Genomic DNA, 25251 nt, shown 5'->3' with positions numbered 1-25251 from the left:
ATTGTAGCCTAGAAAGCTGACCTCTAAATGAGTAGCTTTCTTCTTTCAACTCAGTCATTCTTTCAAGAATCATTTAAAAATACTTGGCAGGAGTTAAAGCTTGATAATTTCTCCTGCATACTATCAAATCAAAGCCTTTTCCAGGCTGTTTTAAAAAACGTATTAGTATGTTTACTCAATATTTATGATTGTTTTACAAGCTTTGAAGTGGGGAACAGGGGAAATGTTAATAGGTACTGAGGAAGGTTACCAAGTGATTATGTTGTAGAGGATGTCCTCTGCTGTGACTCCTTAAATCAGTCATTCATAATGTATACACGTACTTCTGAGAGCAGCAGTGCCTCACCGTGAGACTGTGTTTTCCCTCTCTGTGACAGAAGGAAGATGTTAGGCAGGAATTCAAAGTCTCATAGCTCCCATTGGAGCTGTGCTCTATTTTTTAGGCTTATGTTTGAAGGAGCTACACCTTTTCATCTTGGAACAGAAGCTGGTCAGCAGTCACAGGAGAGTAAGACCAAAGTTTTTTGCAAATCCAGAGAACCACTGTGCACATCTCCTTTATTCATACAAGAGATCTAGATTCTCTCATGGAATTACCATTAGGGTTAAGTTCTTCTAGACATACAATGTCCAAAGGGAATAATTTATACCTCCCTCTTCTGTCCTTTGTACATGGCATGTGAGGTAAAACCACCCTGAGGCTAGATTTCATGGGATTCCTTCTTTCATGACTTGTTCTTCTAAAAAAGATACCTACAACACAAGATTCCAGAGAGGTCTTTGAACTTATTTTCATTTCTTTAGTGGTCATACTTTTGCTCCTAGGATCTATGGCTGGAGAGGAGATGCAGTATGTACTTAATTCTCAGGCTACACTGAATGGTAGAAAGCAGGTGAGACCTGTGCCAGTGGATGGGATGTGCATTCCCTGGCGTCCAGCAGATTGATTTTGTGAATTTTTTTTCACCATTTTTCCTCTTATTCACAAAATCTGAGATGTTGAAAGACATTTAAGTATCTGTCAACCATGAGAAACAGTGAGATTCAACTGGCTAAAATACCTAATTCCTCATCTGTGAAAGAGTGATTAAGTACTATTTCAGGTTTATTATGAGCACAATTACACTAAAGACAGTAAGGCACTCTAATTACCCTACAATTGCAGAGAGGAGTCCATATTTATTAGAAGAACAGTGTAAGATCAGTAGCCTAGTCTCTTATACTGATTCAGCCAACTATTGGCTCAGTTCATAAGGGACTGGAACAAAGGACTGTCACAGGAGAGTTAATGGATCATTGACCTGCTATATGGTGACTTTTTACATTATTAAAAACATTATGTCTCCTGTATTTTGTGGGCTTTGCTATTTGGATGCAGCATGCAGGTGACCTTTTGGGAATAGAGCTTTTCTGTATGTGTATTAAGGACATTTTTAGAAACAGCCTAATGTATTCTTACGTTTTCTTCTGCTTTTTCAGACAGCGCCTGTCTACTTTATGTACAGTGTCCATAGTGTTCCCTCTGTTTCCTTTTGTTGTTTTGTTTTTTCCAATAGCACATTTGCCACTGAGTTTTTGCATACGCGGAAATGTGCAAAACTCCCACTTGGAGGTTTTAAAGAGCCCATCAGGTCATTAATGAAAGGAGAGATTTTAGACACAGTTTTCTGGGCAGAATTCCAGATTGGGAAATTACATTTTTCTCTCTGTCTTAAGCAGTTTTGTGCTACTGCCTCACTTTAGTAAAAAGCTATCACATTTCACCATAAAAGATGCTGCATTTCAATACTCACCTTTTGAAAAGTGCTTTGGGATTTGCTCAGATAGTTCCTGTATATGTTTTGTCTCTATAGTGGTTTGCTTCACCACTTCTCCTTCAAACTAGAAAACTTGTCTTGTTTCCAAGAAGTGGTGCCAGGTATGACTTCAGGCTTACACATCCTACTGGATTTGAGATCTTTGTTCACTGACTAAGTATATACTTATGTAGGTTTTAAGTATTGCTGTGGCTGTGCTCTGGGATTACAGATATTTCTGTTGAGGAGTTGCAGTGCAGCCTGACAGAATCTAATATGAATTTGCTTGTTGTGTTTCCATGTTTAGAGTTATTGGTTTGTCTGTGGATTGTTAACAATTTGGTGCAAGTATTCAGTATTCAAAATCTAATCAGGTTGTGGGATTTTACTTTGATTCTTAAATCACTTTATTCATTCAAGAGTGGGTTTTATTGTGCCTAACATAACATTTTAGTGGAAGTCAGTTTTAAGCCACTTGTGTGGCTGCCATGAATAAAGAGAAACATGGGAAGAACACACTCTACCAGAAGAACTTATAGGACCCTCTAACAGTGAAGGGAAACTTTAAAAAAATATCTTTTTTCACCCTCACATTTGTCTTGTGTGTTTTGGTTATAGGAGGCTGGAGTATTACTTCAAGAAATACTGGGTAAGATATTTTTAAATAGCATTGAGATTTTTAATGGGATTATGTTCCTTTAAAAAAGATTTATTTCCCTTCACTCACCTCCTTTATATTTCTGCAAATAAAATCATTACTATACTCTTTCTGGTGACTGAACACAAAAGGATAAGGAACGTGGAAGGGCAGAAATCAATTTCTTTCATTTGTGTGAACGTAAAGGCCATAGCTCCATTTAGGTGTGCAGCTGAAGACATGTTTTCTTTGCAAATAAACTGTGCACCTTGATGTCATTTTATTTTCCCACTTTGCCTGTAATTGTTTTGATTAAAGGGTGGATGCAGCCATGGAGAGCTGGAGAAAGCAACCTCTAGGTAGGGATGTCCAGACAATGGATGTGTGTTCTTTCCCCTGCCATGGTGGATGACCAGAGGATAACATACCACTGCAGCAGGTCTGCTTTCTGTGCTGCACATCCACAGATGTCTGAAATGCCTAAATCTTAATAGTTCAAGGCTTTCCTTTCAGCTTCCTGTCTGCCTAATCCATTCTGATCTTTTATCTGGTGCAGAGACAGCAGCACTCCTGTAATAAACTTATTTAGGAAGGAGCATTTAGCTGTTGCTGTCCCCTCTAGACTCATTAATTCAGGTGAATAGCAAGCAGAGGGAGAAGGTGGCTTTGCCTGTGTTGCCATGCTGCAATCTTTCTGTGCTGTGGAGCCTGAATGAGAGAACAAGGGAAAGAGGCAGCTGTGTTAGCCTGTTGTCACTGCCATTGCTAATAGAACACGATGATTTCCATCTTTTCCCATCTGCCCATGGGGGGAGAGACGCCGATAAGGCCTTGGGATTGGTTACAATCTCCTGAAATCGCCAAGCAGATGGATATTGAGCAGATAAGCGTTAATCTGTCCTGGGAGAGGATTAATCGGGTGAAAGATGGCAATCTATGTGTGCGTGCGCTCTGTGGGGAAGGGCGGGGGTGAGAGTGGTGGGCAGCTGGTGCTGCTGTCATCTCTTCTGGTCCTGCTTTTGTCTTGTGGCTGTGCCATGATGGCAAATAAGGTCTGTTTCCTACACAAGCCTTATTACTCCAATTTTCACCAAACTTTGACTTCAAAAGCTGGGGAGAATGTCTTAAGATTTTTAAGCAAGCCAAGTCTTTCTTTGATTGCCCACCTTTCCTCTGTTCTTTTAGCCAGCCTACTGTTTCTTTCTAGTTTGTGGGCATGGTCTTTCCCCAGGACCATTCAATGGTTACGTGACATTTGATTTAAATTATTTTTCTGGCATCTACAAGATTTTATCTGAGAATCTCTAAACATTTTACAGGCATTAGTTAATTAATCCCCACAACATCTCAGAGAGGTTAGGTAAGAACTAAAGACTTGTGTTTTCCTAATTTGCTTGATTGTTTTCCCCCAGAGCATTTGAATACCTATAGCACCTGTTGCCTGAATTTAGAGTTACAGTGCTAAGCACTTCTGAAATTCAGACCTCATATCCATTATTGCTGAACATGCTGTGACACAAGACAGTGGGATCAAAACTGGAGAGAAAAGTGTATCAGTGACAAAAATGGGAATAAATGTATGAATCCAGCCTTTGCCTCTTCAATCTTTTTTTCTGACCACAAAACACAGTGCTTTCCTGATGCAGCACATGGATTGGTAGTCTCTGGCATCTCTCTGACTACAGCTGTTTCTCTTTTTTCCCTCCCAGTTGTGGTTCACATGGTCCCTTTTTCTTTTCTCTGTGTCTCCTAATTTGCTTTTCAGTGCAGAAGAATATGCAGTGATGCCAGTGTCCTCTCACAGCTATCTTCTGACGTGTCTGTTCTTTTCATTGGCTTTGTTGCCAGCATCTGTGAAAGATCTGGCAGCCTTGTATAAAGCTGGAAGGTTATAAAACTACCAGGGTTATGTGGAGTGCAGAAGGGCAAATTCTGTCCAGCTCTTCTACCCTGGGGTTAGCTCTTAGTGTCTATATTTACTTTACCAGTGAGTGGTTGAACAGTTGCATAGGTTTTTTGTGAGAGGTGTAATTGCCTGCCGTGGGCAGAATTTCTGAGGGACCCTAACTCATTGTCTTATTTTTATGTGCTCAGAACACTTATTTCCATGTGTAAATAAGCTTGATCAGAAAGGCATGTAGAAAGAGCCTTTTGCAGATTTAAAACTCAACCAATCTGTCTATTTCTATAGGAGTAGTATGGCAAATGAGCTTCACTAAATTGGGTGGGTATTTAGGGGCTTCATCCATCTGTCACACCTGCACAGTGAAGATTCCTGCTGGAGCTGGGGGTCTCTATAAACAGTTTGCTTTGGGTGGACTGGAGCAGACCTAAGAGTGGGCAGTGTCTTTAACACCTGGATTGGGTCTTGGGTTTCCCTCCTTCCTCCCTTGAAGTTGAATACCTGTTTCCAAAGCACAGTACAGTCACAAGCTTGAGAAGAATGGCTGCTGTTTCTGTCTCTGGCTAGGTGAGTGCTGATCACCTGTATTTAGAGGCATTTGTGTGAAAGTTTTCATTTTGCCATGTTTTTGTAATAAACCTGTTGCTGTGGTTAGGACAGGCATGTTTGTTATTTTTGCTCATCTTACTGGGGAAATTGCCAAAGGCGTGAGAACAGAGTCAGTCAGACAGTCATGAACTAGGAATAACATGCAGTTTTTATTTCTTTTTACAGTTACATTATCAGTGGTACAAATTGATGATTGTAAATGGAAACTGGATGTCTTTTAAATTATGTAACATGTAGTCTTGACAACAGTTTGCAGGTCTGTTTAGTGGGACAAGATAGGAATGGTACTGTCTGACCTCACATCCCTTACCTGAATAGCAAAAGATCAGGGGTCTACAGGAAATGCTATTTTGAATCACCTGCTGGGTTTTTTTTGTCCACATATTGGGGTGAGGAATGCATTCTTCTATCCTTATTCTTCCTGTAATTTGTAATCCTTGACTGAGTTTCTAAAGGGTGTTTTCTCCACCTTGTTGTGCTTTGAATGTCCTGATGTTGTTTTACAAGTTTCCTGTGGTCAAACTGTTTGCCAGAGCTTGACACATGGGGTAGAAAAAGGAAAACCTTTTCAGACATCAAGTTATTAAAGACAAGGGGACACACTGGAAAAATAAATTGCCACCATCATGAACTGAAGTAGAAGTATTTGTTAACTTGCTGTCAGACACAGATTTTTTTCTATCCTGAGAAAAATTAGAGACTAATTTTTCTTCCATACCTGTTTTTTTTCTTTACTTCCCTCACTGTTTTGTTCTGCACCCTTTCAGACAACTTCAGAAAGAGCTTTCTCTGTCTCTTTTTTATAATTTCCTTGGTTTGGAGTGCTTAAATATTTTGGGGCTTTTTTTTTTGTAAAAGCCTATGTTTCTGATCAGTAAGAGGACAGAACAATATTGGATTCTAGTAACAAATATTTGATATGTAATGTTCATCAAAGACACCTCATAAAGAGCTGGATCTATGAGTGCACTGGTCAAAGAAGAGAATTCTGTTTATTCCTGTGGCTTAGGATTAAATGCAAAATGGTGCTCTGCTAATATTTCTTTTAAATATTTCTCCACCTTTTTTTCAGGCCCAAAGTGAGGGCTTTTTTCTTTCATCAAGGCAAGACTTGACATTGTCTGGTTCACATACCAGAGGAAAAAAAAAATCAAACTTCAATGTATTTTCTTTTGTAATTTGATCAACGAGCTTGACAAACAGACAAAAATGTTGTTCCAGGTGAGATTGCATGAGTATATTCAGTGGTCTCAAATAAAATTTAAAACTTCCTTCATATTGTTCTAATGACAATCACAACAGAGTCAAAGCAAGAAAAAAATAGAATCAAAACAGAAAATATGCATTTGCTTCCTGAGCCCCCGTCCTTTTTTCTAGGAAAATTCAACTGTGAATGCTTCAGTTCATCATGTCATTCCACTGCAGAGCAGCTGACTGGTGGTAATACAGGTACCAGCCATATCAACTCTCATGATGTTTGCAATTCCCTTCCCACAATGGAATTTACTCTTAAATACCAGGCAGGTAAAAATGAGGTAGATGGAGGGAAGTGTTGTATGTTATTTTGTGTAGATTAAATCGGGGCTCTTGGCTTTGATAATCTGCAGTGTACCAGACAAGAGGTAAAAGGCTTCTTACACAGACGTTTCCATGACTTTATAAAAGCAGACCAAGTTATGAAAGAAGTTAGTACTTCCCACTGCATTTTGAGAGGGTATATGTAGTGTACACGAGTAGTTAGGCACTGTGGGTATGGCATAAAAGCTTTCTGTGTATGAATAGATGTTGCAATTCATCTCATTTGAGAAAACTGCAGCCTTTTTGGCTGTGCTGGGATCAGTCTAGAAGCTGAAATATAGATTCTATCCCTACTTGCATGAAAGGTTTAAATTACTTAACTTAGAGAGATGATCACACTGGGAAATACTTAATATGATGTGCCAAATCCTTAGCAAATATAAATTGACATAGCTCCATTGAATTCTCCAGCCAAGGATTAGACCTGATTGAAAAACAGGAAATGGCAATGAAAAAAATCAATCAGTTGAAAATACCTACTTTAGTTTAATTCCATTCGTTCCCAAAGTTTTTGTTTCATTTTTGTTTTTATTTTACTTTTGCTGTTTTTCTTTAGCTCTGTGGCAGACCTGTCAGGTTTTTTCTCCTTCTTGAGGTTTGCGTTTATATTTTTGATGATATAAAAGAGAATATGAAGGAACAGAGAATATCTGTGACCAAAAAGATGAGAAGAGCTCAACTTGGAATTTTCCTTTCTGCGAAAGTGTCAGATTCTTTTTGTTCCAGTTTTTTTTTTTTTTTTGTTCCAGTATGAATTCATTTTTTCTTGCAAACTTGCAAGTAAATCTGTTGACTGAGAATGTTGCTGAAGTATCTTAAACAAGTACCTTTATCACTTTCACTGCTTTACGCTCCTTTTTCGGCCCTTCAGGTGGTGAGGCGCTGGTTGCTTCACTCTTCAATCCTGTTCTGTTATCAGGTTGGTCTTAATAAGATTGCAACAGGAAACTGCTGTTGAGGAGTACCCTGAGAGCAGGTAGCTGGGTGCGCAGCTGCTCTGAGAGCTGCAGGTTGTGCCCTGGCTGAGGGACATGGTGGGAGCCTCGGGAAAGGGACCATGACCTGGTGCTGACCCTTTGCACCACAAGGGGCACAGGACCTGTGGCACCTGCCAGGGGACTGGACAGTGGGACACAGCAGGAGCTGGTGAGTCAGCAGGAAGACCCCAGACTGTCTGGGTGCGCAGACTGTGAGGGTGTAAAACCCAGGGCTTCCTTTGTTGGGAGTCCCTCCCTGGAGGCACCAGCTTGAACTATTTCTGAGTTACTGCACCATGATGGAATTGCTTTAAAGACCCAGACATCTGGGAAACCCAGGGCTGAGCCAGTGAGAAAATCTTGTCTGACTGTGAATGTGGGGTATACAGGGAGCCAAGAGGGGCACCCCTGAGGTTGCTGGAGGCACCCACTCTGAAGGGGCCTCAGTCCCAGCTGTCACAGTCTGGAGTGGTGGGAGTGTGACTCCCAGAGTGGATGGACAGATAGGAAAGTTTCCATAACATTTGAAACATGGCCACTCTTAGGCCTACGAGTCCTCTTTTTCCCTGAGAAGGATGCAAAACTCTAACTTAATGAGGTTTTACTTGCAGGAAGATAGTTCCAGCCTGCTTTTCTTCTTCCCCCTTAATTTCTTAATGTAATTGTTTCTGGTTTTCTGCCTTCTCACTGTTAGAAATGTCATGTTGTTCAGTTATCAGCATGCTCATTTGGAGAAGTTTATTAAAGGTGACATAGACTTTCTGACATCCCAGTGGCAGAAAAGTAAAACGAATTTCATGGCTCATTTGGTAAAATGCTCCTTTTTGAATTGCTAGATTTAATGTGACTATTATCTGTTGAAGAAATTTTTTGTCCAAGAAACAGTGTTTTCTGTGGAAGTAGTAATTAATGATGGAGTGGGGAAGATGATTCAACTGAATAATGTTGCGTGAAGTGATTTAAAGCAAATGAAAGGTTTAGTGTGTTAAGGAACCACATTGCACTTTGGTTTGTATTCTGCATAGCTGAACAGCATTCAGGTGTGTGGTCCATCTTTAATTTTAGTTTAGTCATACCTTAAAGAGTTGAAAGTGACAAACTTTTCCTACATAAACAACTTCTGCTTTGTCCCTGTTTTGTATTTCCTATGTGCAGCTGCAGTGAGAGATAGAAGTACACACTGAAATGCATTACTTAAGTGTGCTCTCTGTCAGTGCTTTCTGGGGTGTTCATCTCAGACAAGCAGGAAATGAGCCAGCTTTTCTTTCAAACCTGAATTTTTCAGTTCAAAAGTTAGTCCTTTATTTCTTTACACAAATGAAAGTTGAGGTTAAGAGACTAAATTTATTTGCTTGAGAGCGTCTACTAAAACATATTGTGACGAGGAGGATAAGGGGTGAGGCCTAAATACGTAATAGATTAAAAAAGAATTGGAGAGATCTTTTCAAAACAATTTCTTTTGAAGACCTACCTGTTTTCTAGTATTTGCTATAAACCTTCTTTTAATGAATGAAGTTCAGACTTGAAGGTGCAGGAGAGAGTTTTGGTGTTGCTTGGTAAAATTTCACAGAGCATGATGTTTCTCAAGCAGAAGTTTCTCATCTTTATCAGAAGCTCTTTACCAAGTGATGTAAAACAGTAGTTATTAAATTCCAATAGATCTATCCATTAGTTTTAGGAGGAAGTAAATACCACAAGAGACATTTTAAAGATGCTTTGAATTTCCCATGCTGATGTTAGCCCACCATGTTTAAGAGAAGCACAGTAGCTGCCATGGCTGGGGGCTGTAGCTGCTGCTGGGGGCTACACCAGGACTCATGCTTGGTTAAGGAGCAATTTGTAACACCTTTGCATTTCCCCCCTCCTGAAATAAATGACAACAATACTGTAAAACACTTTGAAATTTTTCTGGCACTGTTTTATTGTTAAGTGTGAAGTTTTCTTTTGATCTTTTATTAGACTTGATGCAGTCCCAAATGTATTGGCCCTTGTTAGGATTGGGAGAACAAACAGTCCATGATGGTTTGAGAGGTGCCTTTCAGTTCATACCTTGTGTTTTTGCTCTTGTTCAGGGTTTGTAAAAGTAGTAATAATAGTCGAGAGAGGAAAGAGCTGTTTGAAATAACATTATATGAGTATTTTAGAAATGTGTTTCTTTTAAATAAATGCTGAAAGATAAATTAAAGTGAATACTTTCCTTCAATATTTTGTGTTTTGAAGACGGTTGCTATTTTTTTTTTTTGTATCCAGACTTGGAAAGAGATAAATAATTGTGGTTTTCTGTAAGTAATACCCACAACACCCCCAGTTTTAGAATTTTCTTTTAGGCTGAGATTGAAGGGAGACATAGTGATAAAACAGACAAGTACAGTTGGAAACAAACAAAAAAACTTGCAAATTTCTGATCTCCATTGGTTTGCATGAGGAGTGGTGAGAACACAGTTTGATGTACAGAATGTGAATTATCCCTTAGCACCCATTCTACTGTACAAAAAGTCTTTTGCATTTATAATTGACTGGTTTGGCTTAAAAGTTACAATTGCTTTTAGAAATTATTATTTCTAAATGCTTAGTTCCAAGGGAATATATGCTGCCCATCTATACTGCTTTATCAGCTCTTTCTTTCCTCAAGTTACACAACTTTTTCTGCAACTGTTCACTTTTTTCTTAAGAGACAGGGCCAGCAAAACTAATTTTCTTGGAAATGAAGTCAGCTCCAGTGGAACCAAGCTGAAGGGGAGCACTCATCTGTGTCACAGTTACCTTGTATTAGGGATGTAGAAAGTGCTGAATATCAGGGTTTGTTGTGGGGTTCGGATAGTTGTGCTTTGTTTATTCCTGTCTGTGAGACAAGGTACTTTAAATACTGTTTTGCTTTTGGGTGGTAAAGTTGGGAGATGATCTGAGGAAAGTACAGGTGCAAAAGATTAGTGTCTTCCTGAAGTCACCTAGAAATGTAATGGCAGAATCACAAGAGGATTACAGATCCCTTCATACCCAGTCTGTGGTTAATATAAATTATTTTCTTTGCTCAGAGTACACTCAAAGAGTGACTAGAGGAGGAAATTCACTCTCTCATTTAGTCTTAGTTTGTAGTCTGACACATAGCATGCCACATATAGCAGTGGCTGCCAGCATTTAATGTTTTATCTGGTTTTTGTATATATGTGACCTTTCAAATATTTTAGGATGCAAATAGATTTGGACTTGAGCCACATTTCATCTTTACCAAAACAAGTCTGAAGAATTTCAGCCTGCAACTTGTATTTCCCACAAGACTCTGGGATTTGGGGAGATGTTTGCAGAAGAAACTATGAGAAATGCAAAGTATGTTGGTGGAAGTTGTGACAGACATTGCATACCCAGGGCAGTGTTTCTGGAAAAGTCGTTCAGCAATTTCTATGCTCTTACACATAACAAAAATGACAATCGTTGGTGGTGTCAATGGCATCTGATTGAGTCTAAATCATTGAATCATTAGATCATACCCTGGCCACCCTGTGAGATGGGAAGCAGTTATCTGCATTACACAAAGAAGAAGCTCAAAGGGGTAATAAATTAAGCAGGTTGTTCAAAGTCACACAGTGAATTATTAAATAAAGAGAGCTTGAACTCAGGTGTCCTGAATCCTAAACCCCATGTCTCATTTACTAAGCCATCCTTCATAGCAGTTCATTGGTTCCTGTCATAGAGGGGTTTGCCCTGAGGGCTTTTAAGTGCCAGCCTTGTTGTAACAAAGCTATTCAAGTAAAAAGATTATTTTTTTCTTGGGTGAATCTTTCTATAATTAACTTTTCCTTTTGGACATATGAAAGATTTTTGAGTTAGATTGATGCCTATATGCAGGAGGAATATGAGGGGAATGCATGAACACACGGAAACATCAGCCCATAAGAAATGCATAAGTGTTCCATACCTTGCTGAGTGTAATTTAAAAATAACGTTGCCCTCACTAAAATTCATCTCATTGTTCCAGTGAAGCAGATTAGCAAGGGGTCAGATTAATAATTTAGACAATCCTACCTCTCAGCTTTCTTCCTCTTCAACAGAAGGGTTGGGATTTACCAGAACACCATTGTTGTAGCAACTTTAATTGGTGTTTCAAAGGGTGTAACTGGAGGGACACAGCTTGTGGTAATTGGGGTGGGGCTGCAGCCCAGCCTCATCCCTAACTGGCTCCAGCTGTGAGCCGCAGGTGAGCAGCATTGAGAGCAATGAGCGCCCAGGGGCACTGACCAATCACCAGAGGGAGCAGAGGGCACACAGGTGCAATGCATTTGGCACTGACCAATCACCAGAGGGAGCAGGGGGCACACAGGTGCAATGCATTTGGCACTGACCAATCACCAGAGGGAGCAGAGGGCACACAGGTGCAATGCATTTGGCACTGACCAATCACCAGAGGGAGCAGAGGGCACACAGGTGCAGTGCATTAACAGGAGGGGTATAAAAGGCTGGGCTAAACAACAAGAGGGGCAGATGCTTGAAGCCTTCTGATGCGGTATGTTGTTATTCTGGGCAAATGCTTAAGGGTTTCTGCTGTTGTATGATGATACTCTGTGTATTGTGGCTGTCTCAACTGTAACTTATAACCTCATTCGTTTGCAGAGCATTTTTCATTCTTTTTTTCTTCTCTTCATAAGTTGATACTGTTCAGGTTTGCTTGTTTTTCAGGATTTTTTTCCCCCAAAATATTTGTAAGTAGTTTGAGGTACAAAGAAATTAGAAGAAACCTGGGCTGTCATCTCCTCTATCGTTCATTCAGGTCCAAAGCCAGTTGAAATAGCATAGACCATTCCTTTAGTGTTATGTAGAACTGAATTTCTCAACACTTAAAGAAGCAGTGGTTGAAGACACATAACCTAGTCTTTGTTTCAGTCTTTTCTAGCACCTCTGTTTCATTCCTCCTTGTCACCTTTCTGTGGTTTTATTGCAATATCTGCATGGAACCTTTGCTATTTGTCCTATTCCAAGCATCTCTTGAGCAGAGAAGTAAAGAACACTCTGTACAATATTGTGATAAAAGTATTTTGAAATTACTTTATGTAATGGACAAAATATAGATGAACCAAGATCCATGGATTTGAAAACAGAAAACAAAGTTCAGTTACATGAACTAATATCATTTCATAGATTTCAGGCATGTAAATCAGTGGCCTTACATCATTAACAATCTTCCACTTTAATATAGAATTACTTTTGTAAGGTAGACTATCCTTACAGCACCCAGGAATTTATTATCCACTTAAAAGTCAGCATGCTACTGGGATGCCTGTTTTCTGATTTTTGCAATGTAAAGCAACACATTACATACTCTGACCACTACATTACTGCTCCACAACTCTACCCCTAGTCTTGAGTTTATTGAAAAAAACTTTTGATGTCTAAAAACATCTGTCTCTATTTCGCTCACTTCTTTCTGTCCTTACTTTTAACCTTTTCTCTGCTTAACCACCCCACCAACTCCATCCCTGTCCTTCCAAGGAGCTAGGTAGGAAGGTAGTGAATTCTTCCAGTAGCTGCTGCTGCCAGAGATTTGAACTTGTGAAGAAGTGAATGCCTTCTGATAGGGCTTGGGGAGCAGAGGTGCCAGGACAGGGGAATGAGCGGAAGAGAGCTCTCTGCCTAGTGTGGAAAGGCAGGAGAGGTCAAAGTTTATGATGGAGGTGAAACCAAGCTTACAGTCTGTCCTGTGCACCATGGTAGTGTTGGTTATGTATAAGAAAAGGGACCCTGCTTTTACTATTAGCCATAGTTCACTTGTATGAAGCCTTTTGAACAGTGTAGGAGTCTGCCCTTTGTTGGCAGTGGTCCTTGAATGACAGCTGTGGCAGAATGGCTTTGGATTCTGGTGGTGTCAAAATGTTTAAAATTTTGTGGTCATTTTTAAGAGAGCAGACAGCCTCAGATTTTTAAATTTGTATATTAAATTGGAGGTTGGTTGAGGGCAGCAGTGGCTTAGAATATCCATCATCGAAGTAAACTCTGCTTTGGGAGCGAGGCCACTGATTCAGAAGGCAGCACTTCACACAGATTCAGTGTGACAATCCGATACAGGAGCCACAGAACTTAAAATGACAGGTTGAGCTGAGCCTCTGTCTATTGATGGGCATCAAAAGGTAGTGTAACTTTACTGTTGAGTTACCAACTTCAGTGTCCAAAGAGAGCCTGTTATGTCTTGTCAGACTCTCTCCCTCAGAGTGTCCTGGTGTAGGAGCCTTTGTTGCCAGTTTTTAAATGACTGTGTAGTGTTGTGGCACAGTAAAAGAGCTGCCATGCTTCATCCCAGTGATGGGAATGCTTGTTGTCTGGGGAATTGTATGTGTAGGGGTTGATAAACTAGTATGTTAATCCTATTAATGCTTGTGTGAATCCACTAATTCTGACAGCATTGCACTGTGACACAGTAACAGGATTGTATGGGTGATGCAGGTCCATAGATTGGAGTGAACTCTGTCATATCTTCAAAAGGTTGTTGCTATGATTAACAGTTCCTTAACCATTTCCCTAGAAATTGTAGAATAATTGTGATTCTCCTTATGTTGCAGATACTGTGTCACATGTTTTTTTTGCAAAAATAGCTGAAGTTGAAAGCCCAAGGAAAGAGTCTTAAATGGAGTAAAGAACAGAATCAGTTTTGGTAGCAGCTCAACAGGGAAGCTTACAGCATCCTCAATAAAAGCAACAATAATAATTCTTCACACTTACATTAACACATTTTTATCTGTAGTTTATCTACACATTATTTACACATTTTTATCTACACTTTTATTTGTAGTTTTGGAAGAGTTTTATAAAGATAATATATTCTCCATTTTACAAATGTAAGACTAGAAAGCTTAATTCGTGAAGGTAAGAGTGACTCAACTAGAGAGCTCTTGGTGGAAAAAGTGTTATTAAAAAAATTGTTTTCTGTCACTTTGTTTTCTCTTGCTCTATAAAATATGCTTTTAGTCTTCTCCACTCTAATTTTGCAGTCTCTCCACACCCAGGTGTGTGTCACGGGGTCTAAGCTGATGTAATTTCTCTGAAGTTGGTGGTTTTGCTCTACCACTTATCTCTTGTCTATGTTTTTCAGTAAACTTTCCTCAAGTTAATTTCCATTTCATTTTTGTGTTTATTTTGGCACCATGTTTGGGCTTCCTCTCTGCTAGTGCTGTTTGAACAGCTTGGAAGGATGGATTTTGTTTAGGTTCAAGAATTTCCTCAATATTTGTTTTAGAGGAAGAGAACCTGTGGGCATGCTACCTTTGAATTGGTCCTTGCAACCATCTCACCAGGAACCCATGCCCTGTATCCCTTTTCTTCCCTCTGGAAGCTCCTACAGAAAGGATCCCATTTGTTTCCCCCTCTCATGTCTGTGTGCTGTGTTCCTGGTGCAAATGCAGATGGTTGGTTAGTTAGTACTGCCAGGCTTTGCAAAGACTTCTTGGGATTTCACATGGCTTTAAATACTAATAAAAGATGTGTTGTTTAATTTCTGAGTCTTGTAAGTAAACATTTCCGCTGTGGATGCACTCAGAGGAGGAAGCTGCTAATTATGTCTTGTGCCCCTCTCTCCCTGCTGGTACCTGTTTCTCCCTCATGGTTAGAGGCTGTTGACACAGCACCAGTCATTTATCCTGCTTTGGGATGGATTCCTACCTCTCTGGTTAGGTGGTGGAGAGAAGCACAGAAACGGGAAAGAGTATTTTCTCTCTGTAATGGAAATAGAACATTGTCACAGAAGCGTTCTCTTTTATACCAGACCTCACCAGCTATTGCCATTTTAAGCAGTTGCTTTAGCATAGTCCAAAATTCAGAATATTATAGTAGTATTCTTAGCTATTCTTACTGCTTAATCTTTTCATCAAGCTATGACAACCAGTAGTGAAAAATGAAATAGGAACCTGTGCCTTCTGTGTCTCCTTGTAATCTTTGATCTGGAAGAGGTTACACAACACAACCTTAATTCTTTAATTTCCACTTCTCAGATAGATGGAATTTAATTTGCCTCCTATTGTCTCTCTGCCACCTTATCTTCACATGTCTTGTAGTAAGTTGTTAGGCTGGCCAGATTTTCATACTGGCACATTACCAATCACATGAATAGCCTTTGTCTCTTTAAAACCAAGAGGGTTTAGAGAAAAAAAGGTAAATATTCCAAGACTATTTGATATATGGACAAGCTATGAAGCACTGTGGCAGCAGAAACATGTATTGAGCTCATTAAAGCTGTTCCAATGAGACAAGGGGTCTTCTAATATCCTGCTGACATTAGAAATGTGCTTCAGTACTTCACACAGAGGGTTCCTAAATATAGTCAGAACAATTACTTTAATAGTAGTGCTTTTATGTAGCAGCTGTAAGAGGAAGATCTTAAAGCATTCAATATGTAAAGTAAAGAGTGTTAATTCCATTCTTCAGACAAAAGAACTGATTTAGGCTGGGAAGGTGAAGTGAATTGCAAACATGATGCAGCAGGCCATGGACACAAGCATGAAAAAAGCTTAGGTCTCAAGTCTAGTGTCCTGTGCCTAGTGCCATTGCCACGTTGCTGTTATAAAGTACATTTTACTGTAGCTTGGATATTTGTGTTCTTGACCTCGATCAGCCAGCCGGGTCAATTGTCCAGCCCCTTCTGCCACTTTCAGTTTGGAATTGGGCTGGGTAAGTATCTCACAGCATTGCTCATGAAACTGCTGTGTACCAAGGCTCTGTCCCAGATTCCAGGGTACAGGCACATGACTCCACAGAGATCAACAGCCAGTGTACCTCAGCCTAAAAATTCTCTGCATTTGGCCCATCCTCTTTAGGAGCAGAGCAGTGCTGCTGCTTGCTGTGTCAGCCAGAAGTATCTGTGCAGCATGTGAGGAATGGCAGTCTTGCAGTGCTTCAGCAAGGCTGGACAATGTGCTGTTCAACTGAGTGTATCAAACAGTAGGAGGAACGCAGTCCTTACAGGGTGGAGTGCAGGTACATTATCAAGTGATCTGTTTATATCAGAGAGCTACACCTGGAACAATACAGTGATCCTGCAGGCTACCAGTCATGGCTGCTCTGCTATTACAGGCGTGTGACAGAGATGGTTTCTGATGTAATAATTTCCTCTAATCACTTAATAAATATTCTGTCCCATACATCTTTTTCTATGTTTTAAAGGATCGTGGTTGAATTTTGTTGTCTGAGGGTTAATTCCAAGTAGATCCTTGCAAGGTCAGGCATATAGAGCTACAGGTAAATACTGTGCCAGTTCCTCAGTTTGCTCTTCTTTCAAAGGAGTACTGTCTCCTGGATCTGCAGAATACCTCCTGGTTATCCCATTTGCTACAGAGCTTTCTACTCTGTAGCAATAACAAGTACTTACACTAAGGTATATAGTGCTTTTATGGAAAAGAAATACCTATATTAATATAATATCCATATCTATGTTTATATCTATATCCCCAAGGGGGAATTGGAGTAGATGACCTTTAGAAGTCTCTTCCAAGCTAAATCATCTATGATTTGACCACACCTTCCAGTCTGTAAGGTCAGATGAAACTGAATTGTTTTCCATGGCAAATTTGAAACCAAGGTTTCTATAACAAAAGATGGAAAACATTTAATTTTCAGGTATTTCAGGGGTTCTGCTCTTGTTATCACCAAGTTGTATTGATGTAGGCAATGTGTGATGTGTTTGCAGTGCTGGTACACTCACCATACCTGCTGGGGCTTGTGGGGTAACTTGGTGTGTAATGACCTGTTCTGCTTTCTCCTCTAAGCAGTTAGAGCCTCATACAAATGTGCCTGTTGTAGCCAAATAGATCTTGATGGCCCCACAGAAGAGAATCAGATGAAACAGGTTGCTCATGGCAAAGGAGTTCCGAAGGCCTCAATTCTTTCACAAGATTACATGAGACTGTCTAATCAAGGACAGCAGAGCAGAGTTAGCCTTACTGGGTCCTTTCATGCAGTAATATGTTTATAATGATGTTGTTTGCAATGAAAGAAGCTTGATAGTGTTGGAATAAATCTCTCTGCTTGACCAGTCCTCAAAGATTGCTTGTTTCTTGTAATTAATAGGGTGGACTAAAGTAACTAATCATCAAACTCCAAGCTCAGTCTGATGCCAGTTCTTAAAATTAAATTACATACAGTTTTGGTGGCATCATTGGACCTCTCTCCAAGCTTTTGAGTGTGAGGTGCTGCCTGCTCAAATAAAGTGGCAATTTCAGAAAAAGAAACTAGTACTCAGGTGCTAATCCAGGGTGCCATCTATTTAAGCACTCAGGTGCTTATATGAAGCCCTGAAAGAGCCAAAGCAAGATGCTTCACTGGGGAAGAACATTTCAGACTCTGTCACTATGTGTGTAGTGGCTGCAGAGATACCTGGTGGGAGAATCTGGTCTAGTGAAAGCCAGAGGTGGTTGGAACTAAATGATCTTTGAGGTCCCTTCGAAGTCAAACCATTCTATGAATCTATTCTATGCTGTGTGCTATGTTATGGTAGGGTAGAAAGCAGTTTATACTATTCCCTTCAGGAAGGGGGAATAGGTCAGCACTAGAAAGCTCTTCTGGTGAATTAATGAGAGGATGGGGCAGGGTGGGAGAGAGGCAAATGGCTTGGAATGAGATATGCAAATCAGATTTGAAAACAAAATTAAAAAAGAAGGAATAAAAACAAGGCAAAGGCCATTGGGGGATTGTGTGCTGCATTTTCTGTATGTGTTGGAGCATTAAACATCTTCAGGCCACACTAATGATGTTGATAACAAGCCTGATCTTTTGATGTTTCTGAAAACATCAAAGTGAAGGTCCTAGAAGGCTTCAGTTCATCAAAATACCAGACAAAAAGAACTTTTTTTTTTGCTTTGGTTTAATAGGTATTGGTATTTTATTACTCTTAATTTTATGTTTCCAGGGACTTCGGGGAAAAGAAAGGAGGAGATAGAAGAAAAATAAGCAAGAGTTTTGAAGTAGACATGAATGGAGCTGAAATGAAATTCAGAATAACACTTCAGAGAACAGTTAAAATCCTTCAAACTACGTTTTGTCTGTTCTGATTTGTGTAGAGAAGGCAGAAACCATTTTCCATGGCTCTGTATTTTAGTGATGAGAGCTTTGTCAATTAGGAGCATCAGTAGATCCCTGTGGTCTCTAAAAAAGGAATTATTTTTGCAGTTACTTTGTGACATCTGCCACCCTTTTCCATTACTAAGAACAAGGAAGACCCTCAAGCAGTTTTAAGCTCTGGCTCCTATAGTCCTTGTGGAAGGACTACTTCCAAGGTAAATTCAGGTGTCCAGCACTGACACTGTAACCTGCTCCTGTGTCAGGGCTGCAAAGGAGTTATATAGATTACTAAAAATATATAAAGGGGCTGCAATCAGGTAGTTGGGATATTTATGAAGATTTCACTTAATTTTGGAAGCCGTTGCTTCTAATGATGTGAAACACAGGCAAAACATCCCCAATACTTGTATTTCAAATACTTTTAGAACACTGGGGAATTATATTAAATTCAAATTTAGAAGGCTTCTGCTGTAAGTGAAATTGCTGACATGTATAAAAAAGAAGAGCTTTTCAGAGAACTTCAAGTAGAACAGATTCACTCTTGGGTGCATGAGGGACAGTAATAGATAAGTATTTTTAACTGCTCTGTCAGAACGTTAAGCCCAAGTTTTGACATTGATGGTTCTTGTGTGACATCTCTCAGTTTTGAGTCAGGTACACATCTGTTTGATCACAAGCACTCACTTGGGCTGTAGTTTTCTGGCAATAGGCATGAGAAAAGAATTCAGTTCTTCATGTGGCCAGAGTTTGCTGTGTAGCAAAATGGTACTGAATAGCCTCTTCAGATGTCATTGCTTTTATGCTCTGTAAAAATGGCTTTTGGTATTTTGAATTTGGGAGTTGTAGTGCAAATCAGGCATTGTTTCAGGGAGAGTTGAAATATGTTAATTTATCTAGGCCAAGTCCTGCCCATGGAAGGCTATGTGCTGCAGTACATTTTTGGGGCTGCTGTAGCAGCTCAGGGTGAAATGCCAACACTCTGTCCAATAAGCTGCTGGTTGAGAGGACTTCCTGTCAGGTTCAGTCTTTTCATAATGGCCTGCATTGCCATGAGAATCCACAAGTTCTGTTAAAGATAATATGGTGGAGGAAAAAAAATGATAATCACTGCTGATACTACAAGGGGGACTGGCAATTCAGTAAAATGCTCATTTCCTTATATTTGGAAGCTGAGGGGCACTTTTTACTTTCAGTGGTACAATAACATATGGTATTTTCTTTTACTGTTTAATTTCACAGATATAGATGGGTGTGTAGATGGACTGGTGTGCTCCAACAGCCCTTTCTGAAAAGGGATTTCTTCTGGTGCTTTGGAGTCCTTACATTGTAGACTGTAGACACAGGGTGCAAGTCACCAAAAGGAGATCAAGAGCAATGTCTGTTGCACTTTCAAGAACCATGAGGGCAGTGGATTTAGGACCCCATTGTTGGATGGTGCTGTATACATCTCTGTAACCCTGTGTGGAGAGGATGAGACCCAGCTTCATCTCACTCTTTGACCAGAATAGGAGGGAACTGTGGTTCTCGTCCATACTCTGACTGTCTGTGAAGGTTACAGCAGTACAACTGTACAGCCAAGTTAACAGAATTTAGTTGTTAATCTTTAGGGTAGCAACTAGCACCAGATGGAAGTCTAGGATTGCTGTACAGGATAGGAAGATACAAAGCAGACATTTTACCATTGACTCTCCTTTCTGCCCTTCTTACTGCAAACTTTCTACCCCTTAATATGTGTGATTAGTGGCAGTAAGCTCTCCTACATGGAGATGTAAATAATCACATTGCAAAGTTCTGCTCTTACCTCTCTTTTTTTTTTTTTCAAAGTATGAAAATCAAAGACCAGTCTCCTCTATTCTTCTATCAAAATGAATAACTTTTTTTTTTCTTCATGTTAAGAGCTGGTGCATTGCTCCACGTTTATTCTTGACTTTGCTGTGTTGCCACATCTATTCTGATGCTGTTAAACTATAATGTGTATTACAATCCAATTTATTCAGTCATGTCCTCTAGCCTCTTTCCTTCTGCCACTGTCATCTTTTCAAAATGCAGGCAGGCTTAACCAAACTCTCTTTAATCGTCTAGTTTGACTGTTGGGAGCAGTGAAGTCACATTGACCACACTCCTGTGCTGTAGCTGTGTTCTCCTGTCTGATAGCAATGTGGGTTGGGCTGTCTGAGCCTGGTCATCATCCCCCAGTTGCTTTGAGCAGCCTGCTGCTTTCCACAGCATGAGAAACTTCTTTTCTCCATCTCATCCATGTGAAAAACCTCCTGTTGTGGCTCTGCAGCCTGAAGCTGATAATTTCATGCTGGGTCTCTAATTTTCTTTACTGTAAAAGAGGGTGTGGACTTTATCTTCCTGTGAGTGTGTCTGTACACAGCTAGGTGAGAACAGTGATAATGAAAAGTTCTCATGATGGGAATGGAAGCGTTGTTGGCTGACCACTGTCCAGTAATTTGCATTTGCTTTTTTTCTCAAAGTGCAAGAATATGTTCACAGGCTCTGAATCCCTGTGGCTGTACAGGTGAGCTGGCTGCTTCATTGCTGGAATCCCTCTCCATATGTGTTGATATTTTTTTGCTATTTTGTTTAAATGCCATCCCATCAGCAGCGTTAAAGGAGACCGAACAAGCACTCAGCACTGAAGATCCATGGTCATGGTTGGATACATAGATGATTGTGAGCATGACATTCAGAGATGAGTTTCAGAAAGAAGAAAAAGAGGGTTTTAAAAACAAATGAGTAAGAGATGCTATCCAGCAGTTCCAGACACATACCAGACAATACACTTAAAATCACTGAGCTGTTAACAGCAGGTTTGCCTCACTTCATCAAATGCATCAAGCACAGTGCTTCTGAGAGAGAAAAGATCAAAATTCACACTGATCACCCTCTTGGAGTTTCTTTCTCTTTCTGAGTGTTTTGCTGCTTTGCTTGCAGGGGTTGGAGGGGGAGAAGGAGTGGTGTCTCTGTTGAAGGAGGTTTTAATTTAGTGATTGACAAACTCTCCCAAGTGAGAATCATTTAGCCAAATTAACAGATTAAGGAGTTACAAAGTCAGGAGGCAGTGCTTTGCATTCCAGAAATCTTAGCATAAGGGAAGTTCCTCCAGTGGATATAACCAAATGACTCAAAAGCTATTCCATGCCTTTAGAAATACTGGTGGTTTTTTTTCCTGCAGAAATCTTACAACATCTAACAAGGTAGATGTAGTGTGTCTTAAAATAAAGAAGCAATAAAGGTGCCATCAGAACAATCAGAAATAGTCAGACCACTCTGGATAACCTCTTGTGATAATCTCTCTTGAGAGATTATTCCTCTTAGATCTATCTGAGGTGTATGTGGCACCTGCCTATTCTTGCAAAATTCAGCATTACAGTTCTTTGATTTTTGCATACCTGCTGGTATAACTGTTTTCCTGGCAAATTCATATACCAGGAGAGAAACCAATGTTTGTCTGCTGGTTCTAGCAGTTGTTCATGTTCTATCACATAAATCAAGAAGGGATTTAATGTAGTTGAAAGATCACAGGCATGAATGAGAGGCATTTGGTTTCTCACATCACCTTTTCGTACAACTATTTGAAACAGTTCCTTACATGTAAGTTTGTTGATTGTATTTGCCTACTTTATACAAAAATCTGCAAAATTCCATGTTCCTGAAGTAGATAACTCTCATAATCTGCCTACTAGCAACTTTAAAGCTAAAGTTTTGCCTTTCTTAAGGCTTCTTATGATAGTGAGGAAATCCTGACATGGAGAACTTCTTTAAAATGCCCAGTGTTTGTCATTGGAGAACATAATTAGGCAGATCCAGATAGCTAAACTCTGAGGAATAGCTTCTTTCAGCCCCAAACTTAACTCTGAGTATCTGCCTGCACTGGCAAAATTATAGGTCTGTTTTCTTCCTCACCTCTTCATAATCACAGAATTCTTTTCCTCATCGGTCTCTCTAAACACCTCTGTCACCTCAAATTTGGTCCATTTATGCTAAAATATTCTTCATTGCTTGTAACTCTAATCATGTCACAGTCTCTTTGATTCTTCCAGTTACTGTTTTACCATACCAAATTCAAGCTTCTGGTTATCACCATCAAAGCCCATTAGCTTGTCTTCTTTTGTGTTCTCACTCCCTCTCCTCCTTCTCTCCAGCCATCACTGTATTTATCTCTGTCTTCCCTGCCTGTGGCACTATGTCCTTTACGCACCTGACATCATCTCCCCTCCTCTAAGACATCCTTAGGAGTGACTCCTGTTCAGCGTCTGGAAGCAATCAGCTTGCTAATGATGGCCAGGTTTAGCAGCAGACCAGGGATTGCTAATGGTGTTTATTTATTCATGCTCCTTGTGGAAGATAAAGCATCCAGTTGATTGTGATTAGCTGATTCAGATAACCTCAATCTTCTTTTCATCTTTCCTCCCAGTCTCTATCCAAGTCTTTTATTTTAATTTGTTTTGTGATTCAGTTCTGAAGTTTTAAAGTCAGTGGTGTGTCCTTTTCAGCTGCAGCTTGCATTGGGAGGGCCTCTTCCCAACTAGGAAGCTTGAACTTAATGATAAAAATGACAGCTACTGCTACTACTGCACAGTTTTACCCTGGGATTTTCAAGAATCCTCAGCAATGTAGATATGAATCTGATCTTTTGGAATCCTGAATAAACTGTAGCTGTAGTTGTTACATATAGTGGGATTTTTCTTTGGCATTTTCCCAGTTTGTCAAGAGGATACTTGTGGGGTGTGAAAATAGTGTCATTTGGGGTGCTTGGTGGAGAATTAAGTCATTCCTTGCAGTAGAGGTGAGGCTGTAAGACAGCACTAGCAGTGCATGCTCTGCTCCAAGAAATTACATGGCTCAGCACTTCCCATAGGTAATGGAAACCAAAGGCTTGATTCCCTGATGTGTGTGCTGTGGTCATTGCTCTTCAGCTACTTTGGATTCTGTTGGTTACAATTTTACTGCTCCATTTGAATCAGAATGAAATCAGTTAAGTTCTAAATGTCTTAAACTTCAGTGCATGTGAAAGAGGTCCTGAAAGTGCAAATTGAGGTCAAAGATATTGGATTTGGTCACTGCTCAGAACTTCCAACCTGTACCATTTTACTGCTTTTCATCACAGACCTTGCACAGGTCAGCTGCTAGAGATTTCTTGAGAGGAACCTCAAGAGATACCTGTTGGATTCTTCACACCTCCTCTGGCATGTTCTGAAACACCTCCCAAATGTGGAAATACTATGACCTTTCTAGTAGTTACCTGATCTCACAATTTGAAAAGGTTTCCTGGACTGTGATTTTCCTGTTGCAATTTAGAATCATAAAAGAAGTTTAAAAGTTGGGATTTTTTAATACTTCTATGAATTCACTCAAATGAATTAACCTACAACCTTTTTGAAGTCTGGTCTGTGATGGTGCTGAGCCCTTGGCAATGTAGAACATACAGGCAAGAGTGTTGCTTAAAGGGTGTGGGTTCAGATGATTCTGGAATGCTCTCTGCTGGGATCCAGTGATCAATGACTCTGCTGGGCTGGACACAGCAGAGTCCTTAGCAGCCATATCTGCTTCTGGAATAGAATTTAAGATTTCCTGAAAGAGTGAGAATAGTCCTACGTTGTGAAATATTTTTTATAATACAGCTGAAGTTGCTGCTTGCTGCTGTGGACCCTCTGAATGTGTGTATGCCATGAAACAAATGTGAGCTCATTTTCTATGCTGACCGTGTGGAAATCCCACTGGAATTCAGCAATTGACTCTCAGCTGTGACTCACAGGTGCTGTATGAGCAATGCTGATGTCACAAATAAGCACCAGTTCAGCTGAAATAGTTTCTTTGAGAATGAAATAGGTAGGCACTTCATTCTTCCCTCTGTCTGTGTCTGTTTTAAATATAACTCCACTGGTCCTGGGGCTCGAGGTGCTACTGCTCTGTAGTCTCATTGTGAAAAGCATGTGGAGAAGTAGAGGATGCTTTGGATTACTCACCTGCTGATGTTTTGGTTTTTTTATGGATGTGTATACATGAGCTGCCGGTAACTGGCAGAAGCAAAAAACCCTTTTCCCAGTATGCATTTGGTTGTGAAGCATTTCTTTGTCCTTCAGGTGTCTTTAGTGTTTGGGGTAGAGCAGAAGATAGCTACAGATTTTAGCAACTCAAGCAAGGGGAGAAAATACAGTAGGAAGCATCCAAAGATTTAGCCTTAAGGCATGAAAAACAACTTCTTGAAACATTTTTTTTTTAAATATAAAAGCACCAATTGTGACTGTATTTTATCTTAGTCAAGACATCAAAAGTGCCATCTGCTGAATTTTCTGCAGAAGGTTAATGGACCAGTTCTTTCCTTAAGAGTGTGGTTTCAAGAGTGAGAGAGAACAAGCTCTTCATTTTGCATGGTGGAAGATTTAACCTGTAGGTACAGAAATTTTTTGAGCACTTCTTTTAATACTTTGTTTATAAAGCCCTTTATGTGCAGGACAGGAAAAAAAGGAAAAAATTGTTTAACACTTGCATGCTTACTGGCTTTTAACCTTTAAATGCTAAGAGGATTTAATTTTGCACTTGCTTCAGTTGACCCTCTCTGGTTTTGCTATGCTTGAATCATACATTCAAAACAAAAACATTCCTCTTCTTTTCTAACCACTTTCAAGAAATTTGTTGCTTTTCTCTATGTTATTATCTATACCAGAAACTGCAATATCTAAATGCTTGTGTATTCTTACCAGTCCT

At 39.9% G+C, this 25251-nt stretch overlaps 1 protein-coding gene across 11 annotated transcripts in view; it reads left to right on the top strand.

The window, feature by feature from the left end:
- Positions 1 to 25251, top strand: part of BRSK2 (BR serine/threonine kinase 2) — a 305276-nt gene that overhangs the window by 78861 nt on the left and 201164 nt on the right. The window lies entirely within an intron of this gene.

This window comes from Motacilla alba, chromosome 5 (assembly GCF_015832195.1).
Source record: "Motacilla alba alba isolate MOTALB_02 chromosome 5, Motacilla_alba_V1.0_pri, whole genome shotgun sequence".
Classification (NCBI taxonomy): domain Eukaryota; kingdom Metazoa; phylum Chordata; class Aves; order Passeriformes; family Motacillidae; genus Motacilla; species Motacilla alba.
The sequence above is the reverse complement of the archived record's forward strand: the minus strand, read 5'-3'. Positions and strand labels throughout refer to the sequence as shown.